Consider the following 19,186-nt stretch of genomic DNA (forward strand, 5'->3'; position numbering starts at 1 on the left):
TCTAACGAATTCTTATCGGATATATTCGATTGGATAATAAAATTTAATTTGTTAGTGTTTATCTCTTATCCATCATGCAAATAAAATTTTGCCCAAGTCTGCTGTACATGAATGCATTTTGTTTCTATGTAGCTGTGAATTACATTTGTTTGCTATATATGTCATGTCTGTCAATATTAGATTGTCAGCAATATGAAGATGGTAATTTTTTTTAAATCTAGAATAATATAACAATATTCTCATGTTATTTTTGTTATGTTTGTGCTATTATATTTCGTTTACTCAGTAATTGTAGTATAAAATCATAAAATTACGTTCTTAAAGCTATTAAAAAGAAAAGAAATATAAATATCATATTCTTCACTTTCTTTACAAAGTATAAGTTACTCAATGTATAACATAAACATACATACACTGTATAACTGCATATATGTATATACAACTATACAATGCACATGTGTAGCGTAAATAGTACAACTTGAAGAAAATCCAATAATTAATTACATCAATAATACCAATATAGAAAGCATGTAATTGGGTATATACATGTTCTCTTCAAGGTTTACGGAATTATAAAACGAAAATTATATAATATAAATGATCATAATTATATAATAATTATAATATTATATAATTATACAATAATTAATTAATTAATTAATTAATTAATATATATAATATATATAATATAATATAATATATAATAATATATATAATATATATAATAATTAATTAATTATATAATAATTATATAATATAAATGATTATAAAATGAGAATTTTTAATTAAAAGCACAGTAATAATATTTGTACCATTCTAATATTTTATCGAATCATTTTATCTTTCCACTAAAAATGTTTTCAAAAATGTCGAGAATATAAATTCCAATCTATAATATTTTAAAATGAACGTCGCAAATGTAATAAAAAAAAAACAATGGTCGAGTCTAATTTCAGTGACTGAATTGTCAAAACTGTAAGCCAATACCAGTCCCGAGCTGACCATTTTCAGCGAATGCGGCACCCGAAAGAAATTCGACGCTGCTTCGTCCTTGTTACATATTGTTAACGGCTGCTCGTGTGTACATGTATCGTTTACACGCAGTCGTGTTGAAGTATTAATCGTTTCGGCGACAGTGATATATGATTGCCGCATCAGAAACTCATTAGACCAAGTAGCGTACGCGCAGGAAACGCAGGATAGTGCGAAATTTAATTTCAGGTTTCCCGTGTGCCTTCTTATACCCGACGAGATATTAATGAAGAGAGATACGAAACGTATACTTTAGTCGGTGGAATTATGTCACTTAATTTCAGCGCGTTTTCCGTAAAACGGTGACTTTGTTCGGAACCTTTGATGACGGCGGTATTTGGAATTCAGTCGAAATGCATTAAAATTTCTTTATTATTTTTCTATCCTTGTTTAGATTTATTAAAAAATTATTACTAAAACTTCGTAAACAACCCTTCGTTTTATATTCTGCTATAGAAATAGCATATCGTATCTCTCTTCATTAATATCTCTGCTATATATATAGCAGAATATAAAACGAAGGGTTGTTTACGAAGTATTATTACATACATATATATATATAATATAATATAATATAATAATATAATAATATAATATATAATATATAATATATAATATATAATATATAATATATAATATATAATATAATATAATAATATAATATATAATATAATAGTATATATATATATATATATATATATATATATATACTATTATATTCCGATATAAAAAAACTGCTATTAACGATTTGCTATTTTAAGAGACTTTCCTCTCCCTACAAATTAAAAAAAAAATGTTTTGGTCAAAATGACTTGTCTCAATTTGTCCCGTTAAAATTGTTCCCATTATAAAGACACTTTCACAAGAAATAGTTAAATAAATATCTTAATTCGAGCATAAATTATAATGCAAATGACAAAAAGTCGATCAATCGTAGGGTGGTAAATTAATTGTGACACTTTGGATTGTCTTCGGGCGTAATTAATTTTATATTATCCGAGTAATATATATTGAATTTTGTTATTCTTTTATTTTGTTTACTTTTTAATAAAAATTGATTATTTTTTACCCTGAGTTCAACTGTCAAAGTTCAATCGTATTTCTTGAGATGGTTTGCGATACGTGAGACGTTCTGGAGAAAATCTCCAACCACAGCGCATTTGATCAATTTCATTCTTTTCGTTTTAATCTTTTGTCCGCTACTGTAATATTTCTATTTTGTCTTTCTCCTCAGGCTATGTTCGCGAAAATCCGAGTTTATTACTTCCATGATAATCTTCGGTGATCGAAAACACACATTACATTTTTATAAGATTTTATACGAAGCCGATCATAGTGAAGAGGGTGCAAACTGGAGAAACAACTATAACGCGAACGTTAAATTAAAAAATATAGAGGTAGCCAGCAAAGTGTTCCGAGTTGGTGATAAAACGAGGGTGAAGTAAAGTTTAGCACACGGAAATTTTAATGTTCCTAATTTGTATGTAGTACACTCTGTCTCATTTTTTATATGTCGATCGTATAATATAAAGGAAGGGCTACCGGTTGAATTGCATCGCATGATCGCCGATGATTATTACGCGATCGGCGTTAAGGAAATCAGAGTTCTTTAATTATGTCGCAAAAATAGCTTTCTTTTATCAGCGATTATGGGATTCAGGGCATTTATACTGGCCATTACGAGGTTTATTAAGGGTCATTAATATTCCGGCGTCGATACCTATCATTATAGCAGGTAATTAAATACCGCTGGATACGAAAACCATTTATTTTCCGAAAATGAACTATCATCTAGCAGCTTCTAATGCGAACATCGCTTCTTGTGTCATTGCTGTCGGTAGTTACGAGATGGTCTTCTATTTGTTTTGCCTTGATTGTTGCTGATATAGGCCGCTATCAATTACCTCTGGCTAGCAAAAACGAATAGTTTCCATGCAAAAAGGAATGATAATCGTTAAACTGTATATGTTTACACATTTATGAGACATCAAAGTCTTGTCGAATTGATAATTGAATCGGAAACTGTCATATGGACGATCTGACGAATCTATTAATGTCAGAAATAATGATGTCAATAATTGTAATTTCATGGGATATGTTAATGTAAATTTTTAACAGGATTAACTGCGAAATATTTTTTTTATTCGTTGCGCATTATTTATATAATCATTACTATTCTATGCTCCATATGTTGTTCGGGTTGAACACGTACGGAATTTCACCAGCCTAACTTGCATATTTGGTCCATTGTTTGCATCGTTTAAATGATCAAATTGATGACAGATTTTGAAATATGTACGAAGTTCACACTTTCGTACTGTTGATTTTTGACGCTTAAATACTCTTGAACAATATCAGGACACCTTTCTTCGAGTTCGATCTCGTGTACTCAATTAATTTCTCATCATTAGACTTATCAGGAGTTTATGCATTCGCGACAAATATGAGCACAAGTAACACAGAAGGAAAGAAATATGAGAAGAATTCAAGATTAATGGCATGGTATTTACAATGTATTATACAATTATTAAAAGAAGAAATTAATTTTTAACTCTAATTTCTTGCAATCATTCTATTAAGAACTTAAAAATAACTTCAATTCAATTACATCGTAATTCGTAATTTTTATTCGATTACGTTGTAATTAATTGTATGTAATTTAATTGCATAGCGTTTTGTAATTGTACTCCAATTGCAATTGTGAATTACATTGTAGTTTAATCGAACGAAGATCTGAATTGCGGATTATAATGTGTTTGCACAAAAAATACTATTTAACTTATGGCAAAATCGCATCGATTTTTTTATACAGATCGAAAGTATATACAACAATGATCACAAAAATGTAAATTAAAGATGCTACCAAGGCCTTATCTGATCTTGAGAGATTAACACTTGCAGTTTCATTTATTTCTTGCTGACTTTTGTATAATATTACCTATTTATTATCGTTAATCTCTGCTAATTATTATTTATTGTCATTTATATATATTATACTTTTGTATCACTTACGTTCTATAATTTGATTTCATGTAGAGAGATAGTTACTTTTCGAGAAATGGTTCGTCATTCTCTCTTTCCCTCACTTTATCTTTCTTCTTTGTTTGATCTCTCAAGCTCAGACCAGGTCTTGACAGTACTTTTAATTCACACTTTTTTAATCTATGTAACATGTAATTTCGATCTCCACAAAAATATCGGTGCGTTTTTTCTGACAGTTAAATACAGGACTGGGGGGAAAATAGAACTTTGGAAGTTTCGTACCTTCTCATGTAAATATTTGGCAAATATTAAATAATATAATAATATTATATATAATAATATTATTATATATATTATATATATTAATATTATATATTATTACAATATTATATATATTATAATAATATTATATATAATAATATTAAATCAATTTGGCAAATAAACTTTCCTTGAAATAGTAGTTTCACATGGAAATAGCGTTTTCAAATATATTTATCTACATAATATTCATATATAATTACTATTTCAATAAAACAGCCCTGGTTAAATGACGTTTCTTGCTACTGTATGCAGTAGGTGAACAAAGCCTGACCCTTGAAACCGGAAAGAAGCTCCAAAGGAGCTAACGAAGCACTATCCTCGCGCGTTTCCCATGTTTTGTTGAGATCCGCCGAAACCCTACGCGCGTCGGAGCAACAGTTAGACCGGTAGTCCAGATCGGAAGATGCGCCGAATCACGGAAACGAGACACGTATCTTGTCCGTGGCCAAATGTCTCACTCGGTGAGTTAATCGATGTCAGCGGAGAACGCCTAATGCTCGCGATCCACACAGACCGCGGTGAAACCGACGTGGCCGGCCGTAATCTGTCGAGATGATTGTAATTTGTAGCTGGGCCCAGCGCCGCACTAGATAGGTGCTCAGCTAAATGTTCCTCATCCGGATAATGAGAGGATTCGCTCGTCCGAGCTGCATTAGAGCAAATGATCCGGTAGGTGTGCTCCATCACTCTTTACGGCCGCGAACGAACGCTGCACGCTGCAGCATCGAGTCGCGTCGGGACGCGTCCTTGTGCGTCGCTCGCGACTTTACAGTTACCCGCATAAGAAACTCGGGCAACGACCGCGAACGGCTGCGAAGGGTGAAATTGACCCTTACGTGGACCACTAATTGGCCGGCGATCGGCGTAGACTGCGGATTTTATTCACTTGGAACAAAAACGAACAGGTGAAACACAACGCCAAGCAAAAATTTCAGAACATTGTTACACTATTTCCGACTTGTTCGAGTTTTACTAGATAACAAAGTATATACAGGGTGTCCCGCATTTGTTCGTATATAACTTGGGAGGTGTATTATGCAAGTAAAAAGATCAATATGAAATGTTATAATAACAAAAAGTACGTAAATGCTTTGCGACAATTAGACCGTGGATTTTATGCATTTATGAGAAAAATTAGCAGAAGAAATACAGAACTGTAAGAAGATTCGAGGAATTTGAAGATGTTGACGTATTATTTCAAACTTATTAAGATTGTTAGAGAAAGAAAGAGGCTTCTAAATAGAAAATGCATCTTATAATTGATGCTGACAATTTTTATTTTGCATAAAGATCCACAATAATAAGAGATAACAGAGAAATCGAATTTTCTTTCGACTTAGAAGAAACGAATAGCATTAGTCTAGTATTTATTTATATTTTATATCTCGGAAGGCGGGCGTCGGGTTCACTTGGACCCAGAATTACAAGCATTCCATCTGAATTCTATTTTTTTGGCAGTCATATGTAATTATCAACCATTAATATTGAAACTAATAAAAAGCTTAACATTGGTCTCTACAAAGAGTTTTTTTAATAATATACAAATGAAAATTAACTGTAAAAAGACTTGAATGAATCTAGCTGTGGTTGCCATAAATGCTTAAAAATGTCCGCTGTCTAAAGGTTAAATATACGAGTTTTTAGTTAGAATAGAATTCGTGTATTCGTATGGTGTAATTTTACGTATAATGTTATTACTTTCTAAAAGTAAGAATAATAATTTGATTCGTTTCGTTTGTCTCGTATGACTAAGTTGAATATATTCCTCGTAAATGTGTCTTTACAATATTGACAATCGTGAATTAAAAACTGTTGTAATGCGAAATTGTAGTTGGCTTTAAAACGAGTTGAGAGAGCTGTAAAACCATGATCTATAAATAGCCCTGAAGATGAAGAAATGAATTGTAATTGAAAGAATGTAGAAATGGAATAACTTATCTCATTTTGTTGAGTGTATAATTTTCTTCGTCGTTCAATAATTTTTCCGGTTCCAATTAATTTTTTCATCTTGATAATTCAACTTGATCGTTTTAGTATTAAACGTAGACTTAGAAACCGTTGTAAATAGCTATTCGAGCTTGTATCGTGTAATCGGAAAGAGCAAAGCGTACAATTTCGTTTTCTCTGCTAAGCGCTGCCTAATTACTAGGCACGGAACTATAGGAAACTGTTCGATAAACGATATAAAAACACAGTTGGAACATTTAAACGGTGTAATTCTTGCAACAAGGTAATCAAACTTACATAATAACTGGTCATTACCAGGCTGTGGATCTTTATGCAAAATAAAGATTGTCTATCACAACCGCAACAAACTAACATAAAATAGTAGCTCGTTTTCTTTCTTAATATCTGTAACAGGTTGTAAATAATGTAACAGCATTCTTAAAGTCATAATTTGTTTTCCACTGTTTTGTGTTTCACCTACACATTTTTCTCATAAATACATAAAATCCGCAGTCTATTCGTTACATCTTTGACAACAATTCTTCAATTTTTAATTTATCTCTCTATAGTCCTCGCGCGACAAGAATATAAAGAATTTGTCTTTACATTCCCCCTCTTACTAGCTGCCCTCTGTTACATTTGCCCGATGTTAATTGCGTATTTTATTCCAATGTAGCAATTTCGGATGCAGGCAATAGGTTCGTAGCAATTGATGAAAGGACACGGTAGATAAAATTGTTGAATATTTTATTGGATGTACATAGTGTAGCAATTTAAAAAATATAGGATGGTTTTTAATCAGCACTAAAAATCTACATTTGTATAGCACAAATAATGTTCAATGCGTATTGTTCCATTGTAGCAGTTTTGGATGATAAAGGTGATGAGAAGACACGGTAAATAAAATTGCAGAGTACTGCATTGAATGTACATAATTTCGCGAGTTAGAAAACGGAGGATGATTGTTAATCATTTATGACAAAAATAGAATAAGGTCTAATACGAAACTAAAAAGACATTAGAAGAATTTAAAACTATTGTTACATCGTTTTTAACTAATTATGATTGTTAAAAGAGAAAAGTTGTTTTCATATAATTTATATTTCTTACAATTAACTCAAATAATTTTTATTTCGCATAAAAATCCTACTAATCAGCAGCGACATCCTCCATTTATGTAGCGTAATTGATGTTCAGCGTGTATTGTTTTGGAGGCAGCAGATTTGGAAGTTAAAGTTGATGAGAGGATACAATCTTCACACGACAAGGAGGCGCCTTTGTGGTTAAAATCCCCCCTCTTACTAGCTGCGACAGTGGGGCAGCTAGTAAGAGGGGGAAATGTAAAGACGATGTCGCGTGAGAACTATATTTGATACTACGTAACTTCTAGAAATAAGTATATACACTTCGCATTTGCATGAACATATATATATCCGCAATATAACCTGAACAAACAAACAAACTGCCGTTTCGCTTGGCTCAATAGAGTCTTTAATTGGTTGCCGTGGCATCTTCATTGACATTGACCCTGCAAAATGACCTATGAAAATGAACATTTGCATGAACATTCGAATCCGCAGACCAGCAATGAATATGCATCGATCGACCAATATAATACAGAAAGAAACGTAGGAAGTGTAGTCATTAATGGGCTCATAGATATCGGTATCGAGGTTATCGAGACAGGTTTAGCGTTCTAGTGTAAAGTTTAATGAATGAATCAACTGCCTTTTTTTTCATCGCCGCGCTCCTCCGTTTCGTATGCATACACGTAAGTGAAAATGATATCAACGGAATAACCGGTTTTATAGAATTCTTAATAGAACACGATGCTTCTAAATAGGCTTATTCTTTACGAGCAATTCATGGACTCAAAAACATTTCCACTACGGCTACGTAGTCCTCGCTGTAAGTAATTGATCCCGAACCTATCTCGAAAGGAAGTCCTTCACTCTATCGATTCACCCATTACGACACAACTTTGCTCTTTAGTGCACTCAATTCTCTTGCAATTTCTTTTCGGTGTATGCATTTATGAACGAAGTGTCGATTATGTTGCGTTTATGAACAATCAAAGATGTATTTAACACTATGCCGTCCGCAGATCTTAGATATGATTCTTTTGTTTGACGCCGGCATAATAACTCGGAAATTTTAGATTTTAAAAAAATTTTCGAAGATGGCGGTAATATAAATTCTTAAAATTAAGATATGTCATCCAAGAATTTTCGTACTTAATTCTTAGTTAAATAAGCACAATGCTATAGTTAGTTTGCTGCCTTTTAACTCCCAAGAAATATAGTTCAAATGTTATTCCAGTCTTTTAAAATGGCACCAAAGTGGTACCACCGGCATACAACAGATAGTTTTTGCATGGCACTAGCGTGGTGCCACCGGACGGCATAGTGTTAATATTTCTTTCCATTGCACGTCTTCTCTTTTATATGTTTTTGTATAATGAACTTCTATCTAGATTTCAGTTATCGCGTGTTTCGTGTTAAAGTTATTTTATTTCAGTTTATTCTGTTTCGGTATTGTTTTAAATAACAGTGACAACAATTGCAGTGCATTTCCCTGTACTAGTTCCACGCCTATGCAATTTATTGCTACGTCGATGCAAAGGGAAGACGGGGAGTCGGTCAAGCGTGTGATGCGGCACGCGACGCAAACTCCAGAAAGACAATACAAAATGGTCTATTTGAGTCAGGTAAAAAAACCGTGTATGTACAAGGTACGTGGTAGATACGGTTAGAATTGGAGGTAGGAATACGAATTGCCTACAAATCGTGTCATGTGGTCTCGGAATTGCCTTCGAATCGTGGCATGTGGCCTCGGAATTGCCTTCGATTCGTGGCATGTGGCCTCGGAATTGCCTTCGAATCGTGTCAAAAAATTAGAAATAAAGTTAAGTAATCGTTTCTATTTTAGCATAACTATGTGTTCACATTAATGTACACTGGCATGCTAGCCGCTGCCTTTTTTTGCCGACTGCCCCGAGTTTCTATAAAAACGAGCCACGGGGCTCGGAGAATCGCGTCTTAATATTCTCAAATTTGCTGGTTTCAATTCCGACTTCCGAACATTTCTGGGAGAAATTACTGTACATATTTTCATCGAAGCAGTTATAGTAAGCTGTTTCGTACCGCTTTTGTATGTGATCAATCATTGTACTGCTGGGTATCCCATAACGAACTAATTCGTTCTAGAACCTCGTTCGTTGCAGCATCCATTCGTTATAGGATACAATGATTAATATTGATATACATACGGTGGCTTACGAAAGTGGTAGTGTACCTTTCAAAAAGCGATAACTTCTTTAAAACTGGATTAAATGACTTGAAATTCTTTTAGATGATCGAGGGTCTAACCTATTACACGATGACTATTATACTTCTTTTTTAAATTTTGCTTTTACATGGAGTAACACAAAAGATAAAAGACTCTCGTTTTTTATCTGTTTTATCCGAACATACATATAACGAAAATTTAAAAAATGCCTTTCGTAGATCTGGGTAACTTATATGCTAAAAATGTTATTAATGATTTTAAAGATGTGATTGAATTTTAAAACGTGTATGAACACTTCAGTGGGACACTTTACATATTATCGAATATTATTACTAAATATACAGAACAGCTGTTGCTGAATACAATGATTTCACCCAAAATGGGATAAATTTAATATGAAATCAAAAATATATAAGAATATGCAAATATATATACCATAAATTTAATTTATTATATTTAAATTTTATTCATTGGACATATGTAAAAATTTATAAAAAATTATCAAGAGAAGGAAAGTGAGGAGTCATCCATTCTACTTTTAGTGTATTTTTTAGCGTTCGTTGTAAAATACCGAACTATACATACAAAAATTATCCCATTACTTGCAAGTTAATCGATGAAAAAACAGATTATTTCTAGGAATCTTTTTAAGGAAAACAATTGGACATGGTTTCAGAATTTTGTGCATCCGTAAATTGGTTTTTGATCTACAAATAAATGGTTCGGTATTTTTACTTCGTCTAATAAGTAAACGAACGGATGGAGCAGTCGCGTTCATCTTCCTCGCTAACTGGTGAAAATAATTCAGTTCAGAACTCGGCACAAAAAGCGAACGGCATTCTTATTCGAGGATACTTTGTCAACGGAGCATTAGCGCATTTAGAATTATGAGGAAATGATAGAATCTAAATCGCGAGGGCATAGTGAGAAACACACAGGTTTTATGGCCCGACCTGTCACTTCTTACTGTCGCCGATTGAACGTATTTATTAAGAGCGACGTGCTCGCGTGCACTTCTTCAAGCGCCGTTCAGTTGCGGTACAGTTATCGTTCGCGAAGTAAAAACCGCTAGGAAGCCATTTCGACATTCAAGATAAAATCCCGCGTCGCTTCTAACAGTCCGATCGCGACATCGACAGCAACACAGTGTGAAGCTTGGACACTTTATGTTCCATAAAAAGAAAAAGGCTTGAGATTATGAAGACAGATTAATGTTTCAGGAAAAATAAATAGTGAATTATTTACGAATGCGTTTAATAATCAACTCACTTTTATAAATTATTGGATGCTTGGAAATATTGAAAATAGCATTTTTCCAATAGTTCATTCATTTTCTACGAGGAAATAGTTATTATTATAACTTCTTTGTTATGATTTTGTCATTGTTACCGGTATACTCTGAACAATGAATTCGCATTCTTAAATATAGTGATTCTTTATGTACCGTTTTATTAATTATTTAATATGTACGATCTCGTACCGGTATCTTATTTTTATAAAATGTTAAAGGGACACATTTTAACCGAGGAATTAACTTTTGTGCAACTCGATCGAGTCATTTTTCTTCACAGTGAAAAGTTATATTACCACTCCCAATGTAATGAAAACAATCGCTTTTCACCTGTTGATTATTTAATTTGACAGAATATTTTATGACGCATTTGGAAAATATGTAAATCAAATATTTGCACAAAGTAATTGAACAATGTACAAAGAGATGCTTTGTTATTATTGATGTACAAAGATGTACAAAGATATGCTTTGTTATTATTCGTCACACAGTTTTTTTTAGTATGTCCTGACACCCTTAGTCCACTACATATGAAAAACGTTGCATGCAGCGGTTTTTTTATTGGGTAATTATTATTATTAATTAAAATATAAATATAATAATAAAATATATGTAATGTAAATAAATAAAATATATATTTTAATTATAATATATTAAATATAATTTATAAATAAAATATAAGTAAATAAAAAAATATAAATATAAAGTAAATAATTAATTATTTCATAGGTAAGGAAGACATAAAATGTAATGCGCTCACCACATTACTTTTGCAAATTTCCATGACGATTTCGTTGTACAGAATTAACAAGTTCGAAAGGATTTTCGAAGGGATTTTTACCAATTTTTTCAGATTTACCAAAACGAGTTGAACTTTTTTTAGACATTAGAATGACCAGTTTCCTAGATAATGTACACGAAAAAATGTTGCGACAATAGCAAATGGAATGAAGTGACGAAAAAAAAAATAAAAAAAAGAATAAAAAAGGTCATGATTCAACTTTTCTACCTCAACGTGTAACGAAAATTCGAGCAACGCTGTTATTTCGTCACGAACTGTACATCGAGCGTGCAGAGACAAAAGCGGAAAGAACGTTTGCATGTAGTCGTCGCATTAGTCGCTCAATGAGATCGAGCGACTAACGTCCAGATCAGTCGTGGTTGACGTGTATAGAAGCCGAGGCACGCGGATAACGCGGACCAAAAATCGAATGACTCCACGTCGTAATTGTCGCGCAACAGGACGCTTGATGATGTACTCAAGCCGCGCTGTCAGTGCGCATCTAGCTCGAAGGATCGGGCGAAACGAGTCGCGACGACTCGGAGCCGCGTGTTTTTCTCGTTCTTTTCGCGAACGGATCGCCGGCGAGAGATGACTTCAGCTGACTCCCACCCAGGTGTATTACCCTTTCAGCTCACGTACGAGTTTCTTCCCTCGTGAATATGGACTTCCTCGTTCGTGGCCGCGATCTATCGGACGCGATTTCGATTTTGTGGAAACGGCGCGCGATCCAACCGGTCACCGTGCGTTAAACGTGGTTTTGTCGTGGATCGAATGGCTAAGCCGAGATGCTATCGTTTTATTCGTTTCACATAAGTGTTAGAACGCTGACGCGTTCCGCTGAAACCGTGCTTCACTTTTATTATTGACGGATTCGCCGGAAAACGCTAGGATTTCTTGCCACGCGATGCATTTATTTTATGTTGTTCGAAGCATTCGCGTCCGATGAAATAGTGGGATCATTCGCGCGATGCAGAAATAATTATAACGCGGATATTTGTGTTGATTTTACGATGGGTGAAATTGATGGCGCCTTCTTTACGTGACACAAGTGTGCAGGGTGTTTCGTCTGACTGAGTGCAGTGAAATATCTCGGAATAGGTTTAACCCTTAGCACTCCGAACCATTCTGGACGTTGGCTACCAGCTACTCAGCGCCACTTTTCGGCAGAAACGGGCATTTACAGACCCTCGTATTATTTAGTATGGTTTTGGAACTAACTAACATATTATAATGATATTGGACTTATATGAATTGGCTGAAATCGAGAAATTTGCAAAAAAATCAATATTTTATTTTTTATATTTTGTTATTGTTTGTTTTATAATTTTGTTTTGTTGTTGTAATCGCTATCTATGCGAACTCTTTCTCTCGTCGCCTTGTTGCTTGGACGATATCACTATCACTGCTATCAAAACGCTAGACTAACTGTAGAAGAAAACCTTCTACAGTTAGTCTTTCTAACATATCTGTATGAACGTCTATCTGGAGCTCATCTTCACTACTACTTGTGTCATGAGACTCATTCGTGTTTGAACGTTTTTGCCATTGTTCTAATAAAAAAATATGAATAAATACATAGGTTGAAAATTTCTAATTGTTATTACTAACTCACAAGATGATATTTACCAAAAAACTTTTACCAAACAATTTATTTACCAAGAGAAGAATCACTTTTCCGATTTTCTCATTCGTTAGATCTATCTATACCGCTCGACGCTTCAAACTAGACTGAGTTCAGCTTTGAAAATCTTTTCCTCCAGATTTTATGATTATAAATCTCACTATACAGTGCGTGCTATGTTCGCATACCGACCTTTCTTCTACAAACTTGCCTTATCGCTCTTTTCAAATGGCGCCTTTGAAGTGCTCGGACCGTCGTGAGCACGCCTCTCACGTTCTCGTCAAAACCCGCTGACATTTCTTGTATATATCTTAGTAATTTTACTATATTTTGATTTGATTTCTTGTGCCATTTCAAGAGAAAACTTCAGGGAAACATGCATGTCTGAAAAAGTTGCGCTGAAATAACTCAATTCCCCGTAATCACTAATAAACTTTAATGTCCCACGAGAGGGGACATCCGAGTGATATGCTAGAATTACGATGTCCCACGAGGGGGGACAGCGGAGTGCAAAGGGTTAAGCTACGAAAAAAATGTTTGCGCAGAAGCTGTTCGATATTAAAAGACGTCTTACGTACGTACATTTTCTTATTCGTATTCAGTTCGTTCACACCCTATATAAGCAAATAATTTTAACATGACTTAAACTGATACAGCGATCTGCTAAATTGAATGTGTTTCTGGGTTAAATACGAATTAAGGGGTTATTCATTAAGGGTTATTTAAATTATATTTTATCAGGGTTAAATACGGATGCTTTAAATACGTATTTAGGACCATAAAACAAACTATTTTTCTTATGGAAGTATGCTCGCAAATGTTTCCTTCGATCTGTTATAATTTAAATTTATGACAAAAATTCATTATAGTTAAATTATATATTAGAAATCGATTATAATTGACATATAACCCCCATTTAAAATCGAACTGATATTTAGAACCTTCCTCGTTCCAAACGTTTAAATAAATACAATAATAACATACCTACTGCTTCATTGAGAATTAAATATAATTGCAATTAAATAATTTAAAGTGATTCGCTCTACATAATGCTTAAAGCAGTATACACGAGTCTACACCACAAGACGGGCGCCATAATGGCTCCAGATCGAATAAATCAACACCGCGAAAGGCGGCAAGAGTTTCAAAGACGTAGGAATCACCGCGAAGGCCGAGTTGGATCACCTTCTTTCAGTTCGATAAATGAAATTACTGGAGAATATCGTTAGCTACCGATTTCAGATTGCGTATACGTGCGATTTATTGATGTCAGTAAGAATAAATAAGGTTTGAACGATGGCTCGCGAACAACTCGCTTAAGGTCCCATAGAACTTGCTACGACAAGAATCAGTTTGGCCAATTTGCTAAGCGACATTTACCAATGGAACCGGTGTACAAACATTAGGAAGCCGGCGTAAACGTAAGCGTGTAATAATGTTGTTGGCCACGGTGTTATTAATCGTCGCCGGACGGTAATATATCGGCTGTCAGGGATGCGACAACAGATCATTCCGATCTGCGCGACATGAAAGTGCGCGCCGGGAAAAGCCTTTTACACAGTAAATCAATTCGTAATCGCGGCTCCTAAAGCAGGATTCAACGGAGCCCGTAGAGAGGACGCGGCAGATGAAGCGATCTCCACCGGCGATTCTTCCGCCATTCGGTGATTTAACGCCGCCGTGGATATCGAACTATTAAACGTTAAACACTGCAAAATGTAATAAATGAAATAATAAATTACGATCCCGCGGGTTCAATCAATTTTCCATCCCGTTGTGGACAAGTACCGCGAAACGCGCGCCGGCTTTCTTCCGTCTGTTATAAATATCTGAGGAATTATTATAGGCCGTAGGCATCACCGAAATCACCTAGGAAAGACAAAATCAATCTTCGCCGGATGCTTCGGGTGTTGTATATGATCCTGTTGAGGATTTAATTGGAGTTGAAAGGGGCCAGAGGCCGGTTACACCTCGCAATCTACTAGATTAGTATGAAGTTTTCATTTTGCGTGAGATGCCTCCGGCTATGGACGCTATTAAGAGGCGTAATTAATTTATGAACAGGCGAACCTGTAAACGAATTTTTACTTATTAACGGGATCCGATTGTTATGATTCATTATTTAAACATGTATGTTAATGGCTGAATGAATGTACGAATGCATGAATGAACGTCCCTTGAAACTCGCATACACCTCATCTGGAACTGCTAATGTTTCTCTCATTTTTAAATAAACAACACTACACATACTAGATTTATATTATAGATAATATTATATATTATCTATAATTATCTATTATTATCGCATATATTATAATTATTATATAAATATTATCATATATCATATAGTTATCATGTAATATTATGATATATGATAATTACATGATGTATGATAATTATATGATGTATCATAATATTATATGATAATTATATGATATATGGTAATATTATATGATGTATCATAATATTATATGATAATTATATGATATACGATAATATTTATATGATAATTATAATATATGCGATAATAATTTATATGATAGATAATACAAATGATATTATAGACATATAATCATGATAACTAGAATACAGATTCTATGGATTTATGCTAAAAATAAATAGATCAAATGTATAAAAATAAGAACATTTAAACAATTAAAAAACGCTGTCATATTAAGGTTAAGTCATTACAATTATTAAAATGTAAAATAAACAAATGTCTACACAATTCCTGTCTCGTACAATACGCAGTATAGTAATAAAGTTTACGAGAAACGTTATAAAAATTAAAAGAATATGTATAACATGACTTTTCTTGTGATATTCCATAAATAATAAAAACGTTACCTAATTGTTTGTTGTTAATGAGTAGACTCCGGATTTGATGCATTTATGGCACAATTTAAAATGGTAAATGCAATTTAAAATAATAAACGATTAAAAGAATTTGAAAATGTCAATGTTTTATCTTTGATGTATTAAAACAACTAAACAAGTAAAATGAACCTGCTAATTAATTTCTACTTCTTCCAATTGATGCAGACAATTTTTATTTGACATACAAATCCGCCGTCTAATGATCACTAGATCTTAATACAAATTCTCGTATTGATACATCATTTAATACAATAGCATTTTTATTTTCTTCTAACGATGTGAAAGTAATCTTGTAGTTGATGAAGAAAATGTTTTTTTTACTTCTATTAATACAAATTAGAAGTAAAGAAACATTTTCTTCATCAACTACAAGATTACTTTCATATCGTTAGAAGAAAATAAAAATGCTATTAGATATTGTTGTACAACCGAAGTTATACAAAAATGTATTTCTTCTATGTTAACGCAATGAACGTAATATACAATAGTAATTTTAAATTCTTCTCGTGTCTTCGCTGCTTCGCGTTTCGTTCATCCATTTTTACAGTAAACACCCGAAGATCTAGCAATTAAATTCTACACACCTGTACGTTGAAAATAATCGTTACACCGACAGATTAAAAAATACGTAAAAGGAGTAGTTCGACTGACCTAAACCTACGAATGATTATATCAGAAGTACACGCAGCGTGAATTTGTGTTCGATCACGATTCGTGGAAACATTTCGACGCCCCGCGGTAAAATCAATTATTCGCCGCAGCGTGTATGTAAACAATCAGAAGGGAACTCCGATGCAAGATGCGAGTGTAACGCCTACGCATTGATTTATAGTGATCCTCCGTCTTCGTCCTCCCGCTGTGGTCCATCCTCCGCGAACGGATGTGTGCCCTTCTCTCGCCGCGGAGTCTGCACGTACGACTTCCGGTCATGGGTCAACTAGAATCCGCGCCGCGTCTTATCCCTATTTCATTCTCCCCCTTTTCCCGCTGGAATATACGCAATTCGTTTCCCTTTTCCCGTCGCGTGTTTCGTATTTTTAGATTCCATTCCATAAGATGTCCCGCGATAAGTGCCGTCTGTTACAAGAAAATTGTTACAACATTTTTATCGTTATCTTTTACACGACACGTGACTGTAACGGAACCGAATCTTTTCTCTTCAAGCTTTCAAAGTCATACTAGGTTCATCTTGTGTTTTGGTTTCTTCATGAAATGTTATACATTTGTTTTGTATTGTGATAGTATAGATGGAAACAGTTTAGTATCACAATATTTCATTTATTTTCCACAGAAATGCTTACACAAATTCATACTTCAAGTACACGGCTTTGAAAATCTAACACCCAATTTAATATAAACAACGATTTATATGTACTTTTTTCATAACTAATAATTCATACTCTTTCGCCTGCCAAACAGATAACAAGACAAACTCAATGATTAGTATATCATACCTTACTCAGAGTCGTGCTAATTGAATTGAATTACATTGTAATTCTATTGCATTATATGTTAATTATATCGTAATTCAATTACATCATATTTGAATTGCATTGTATTTAACTTACATTGTATTATAATCATATCGTATTTGAATCACATTGTAATTCAATTAAGAAATTCAAACCTCTGAGTTAATTCAATTACTTTTGGTCACGAGTGTAATTTAATTCAATGACGCGCGCGCGCGCGCGATCTGAATTACGAATTTGCAATGTTAATGAATTATTTTGTAATTTAATTCAAAGGCGATCTGAATTACGAATTATAATGTAATTGAACCTTCTGTCTGAGAAATGTTCGTTAACCGTCCCGTTTGCTTAAAAAAACAATAAAAATATGTTTTCTCAGACTTCATTAGTAATAACAATAAAAATTACTTAACCATAAAATTAAACGTAACGTTTAATTGTGTAATTATTCGACTGCCAATCTCTATGCAAAGTAAACATTATTTTCATCGATCACAACAAACATGAGTGTCAAACAGAAATATCTTTTCATCTTCAATAATTTTACCGAGTTCAAAATCTTACGCGAATGTTCACATATTCTTTTGATTTTTTCATTATTTAAAATTTCGCTTAGCCATTTTTACTATAAATGCATAAAATCCACAGTCTAATAATTACGAAAATTATGTCACAATAAAATTGGACATAATGAATTTTATCTTATATATTATAATAATTTGATTTATCGAATGTGTAATCGCAACATCGTAAACTGTCTAAATTGCCATATCAACAAGTCATTTAATTTTAAGAAATAATTAAATAAATCAATTACTTCAGTCCAGACAGCATCAATAAGACATTTCTTTACATAATAATTTTTTATAAAACAAATCTATAGTTCCTGTTTCAGTCGGTACACAGCTAGCATTGTCGTTGTTCCCTGACTTCGGCCGAACCACCCCTATCCGCTTCAACCTCTTCCTTCCCTTTGTCTATTTCTCGTTCTCCCTGCATCGTGCGCGTGCATCGCAACGCCTACTTAACGCGAATAATTTTATTTTCTCCGGTGTATCGGCGCCTGGCGAGCGTGGCCAGTCGTGAAAGCAACAAATTAACCGACGACACTATCGTAGGTCGATACCGAGAGTATGCGCAGTGAATTATAGAGTGTTCGCGCAACCTTTGCGGTGTCCGTTTTAAACGAGTTGCACGCCGCTACCTATGCCAGCGGGTCCCGTTTCCACGTGTAACAAACGTAATTACCGGTATACCTTGGTAATTGCGCCCGGCCCGCTCGCTGCACACTACTTTGGGCCACTTCGATTCTGCCGCATCGCGGCCGACCGTTCTTTATACGCAAAAATTATGCATATAAAATGATAAATCTTTCCAAAAGATGGAAGTAGATAACTACGTTATGTCATAAGTTTTCCTTTTTTTTTACGTTATCACATTATTCTAAATTTTTATCCAAGATCTGTATTTGAATTTATTTTCTTGAGAGCCTCTTAGAATTTATTTTAGACCAACTTTTAATTATATTTTTAACGAAATTGAAGCTTCAAAGCTTCATAAAGCGACCTATA

The 19,186-nt window shown here is 33.8% G+C and overlaps 1 protein-coding gene across 4 annotated transcripts in view; it reads left to right on the forward strand.

The window, feature by feature from the left end:
• dgo (ankyrin repeat domain containing protein 6 diego) overlaps window positions 1–19,186 on the forward strand; it is a 336,204-nt gene that overhangs the window by 168,665 nt on the left and 148,353 nt on the right. The gene's annotated exons all lie outside the window — the stretch shown is intronic.

The sequence above is a fragment of the Megalopta genalis genome, chromosome 5 (genome assembly GCF_051020955.1).
Source record: "Megalopta genalis isolate 19385.01 chromosome 5, iyMegGena1_principal, whole genome shotgun sequence".
NCBI lineage: Eukaryota > Metazoa > Arthropoda > Insecta > Hymenoptera > Halictidae > Megalopta > Megalopta genalis.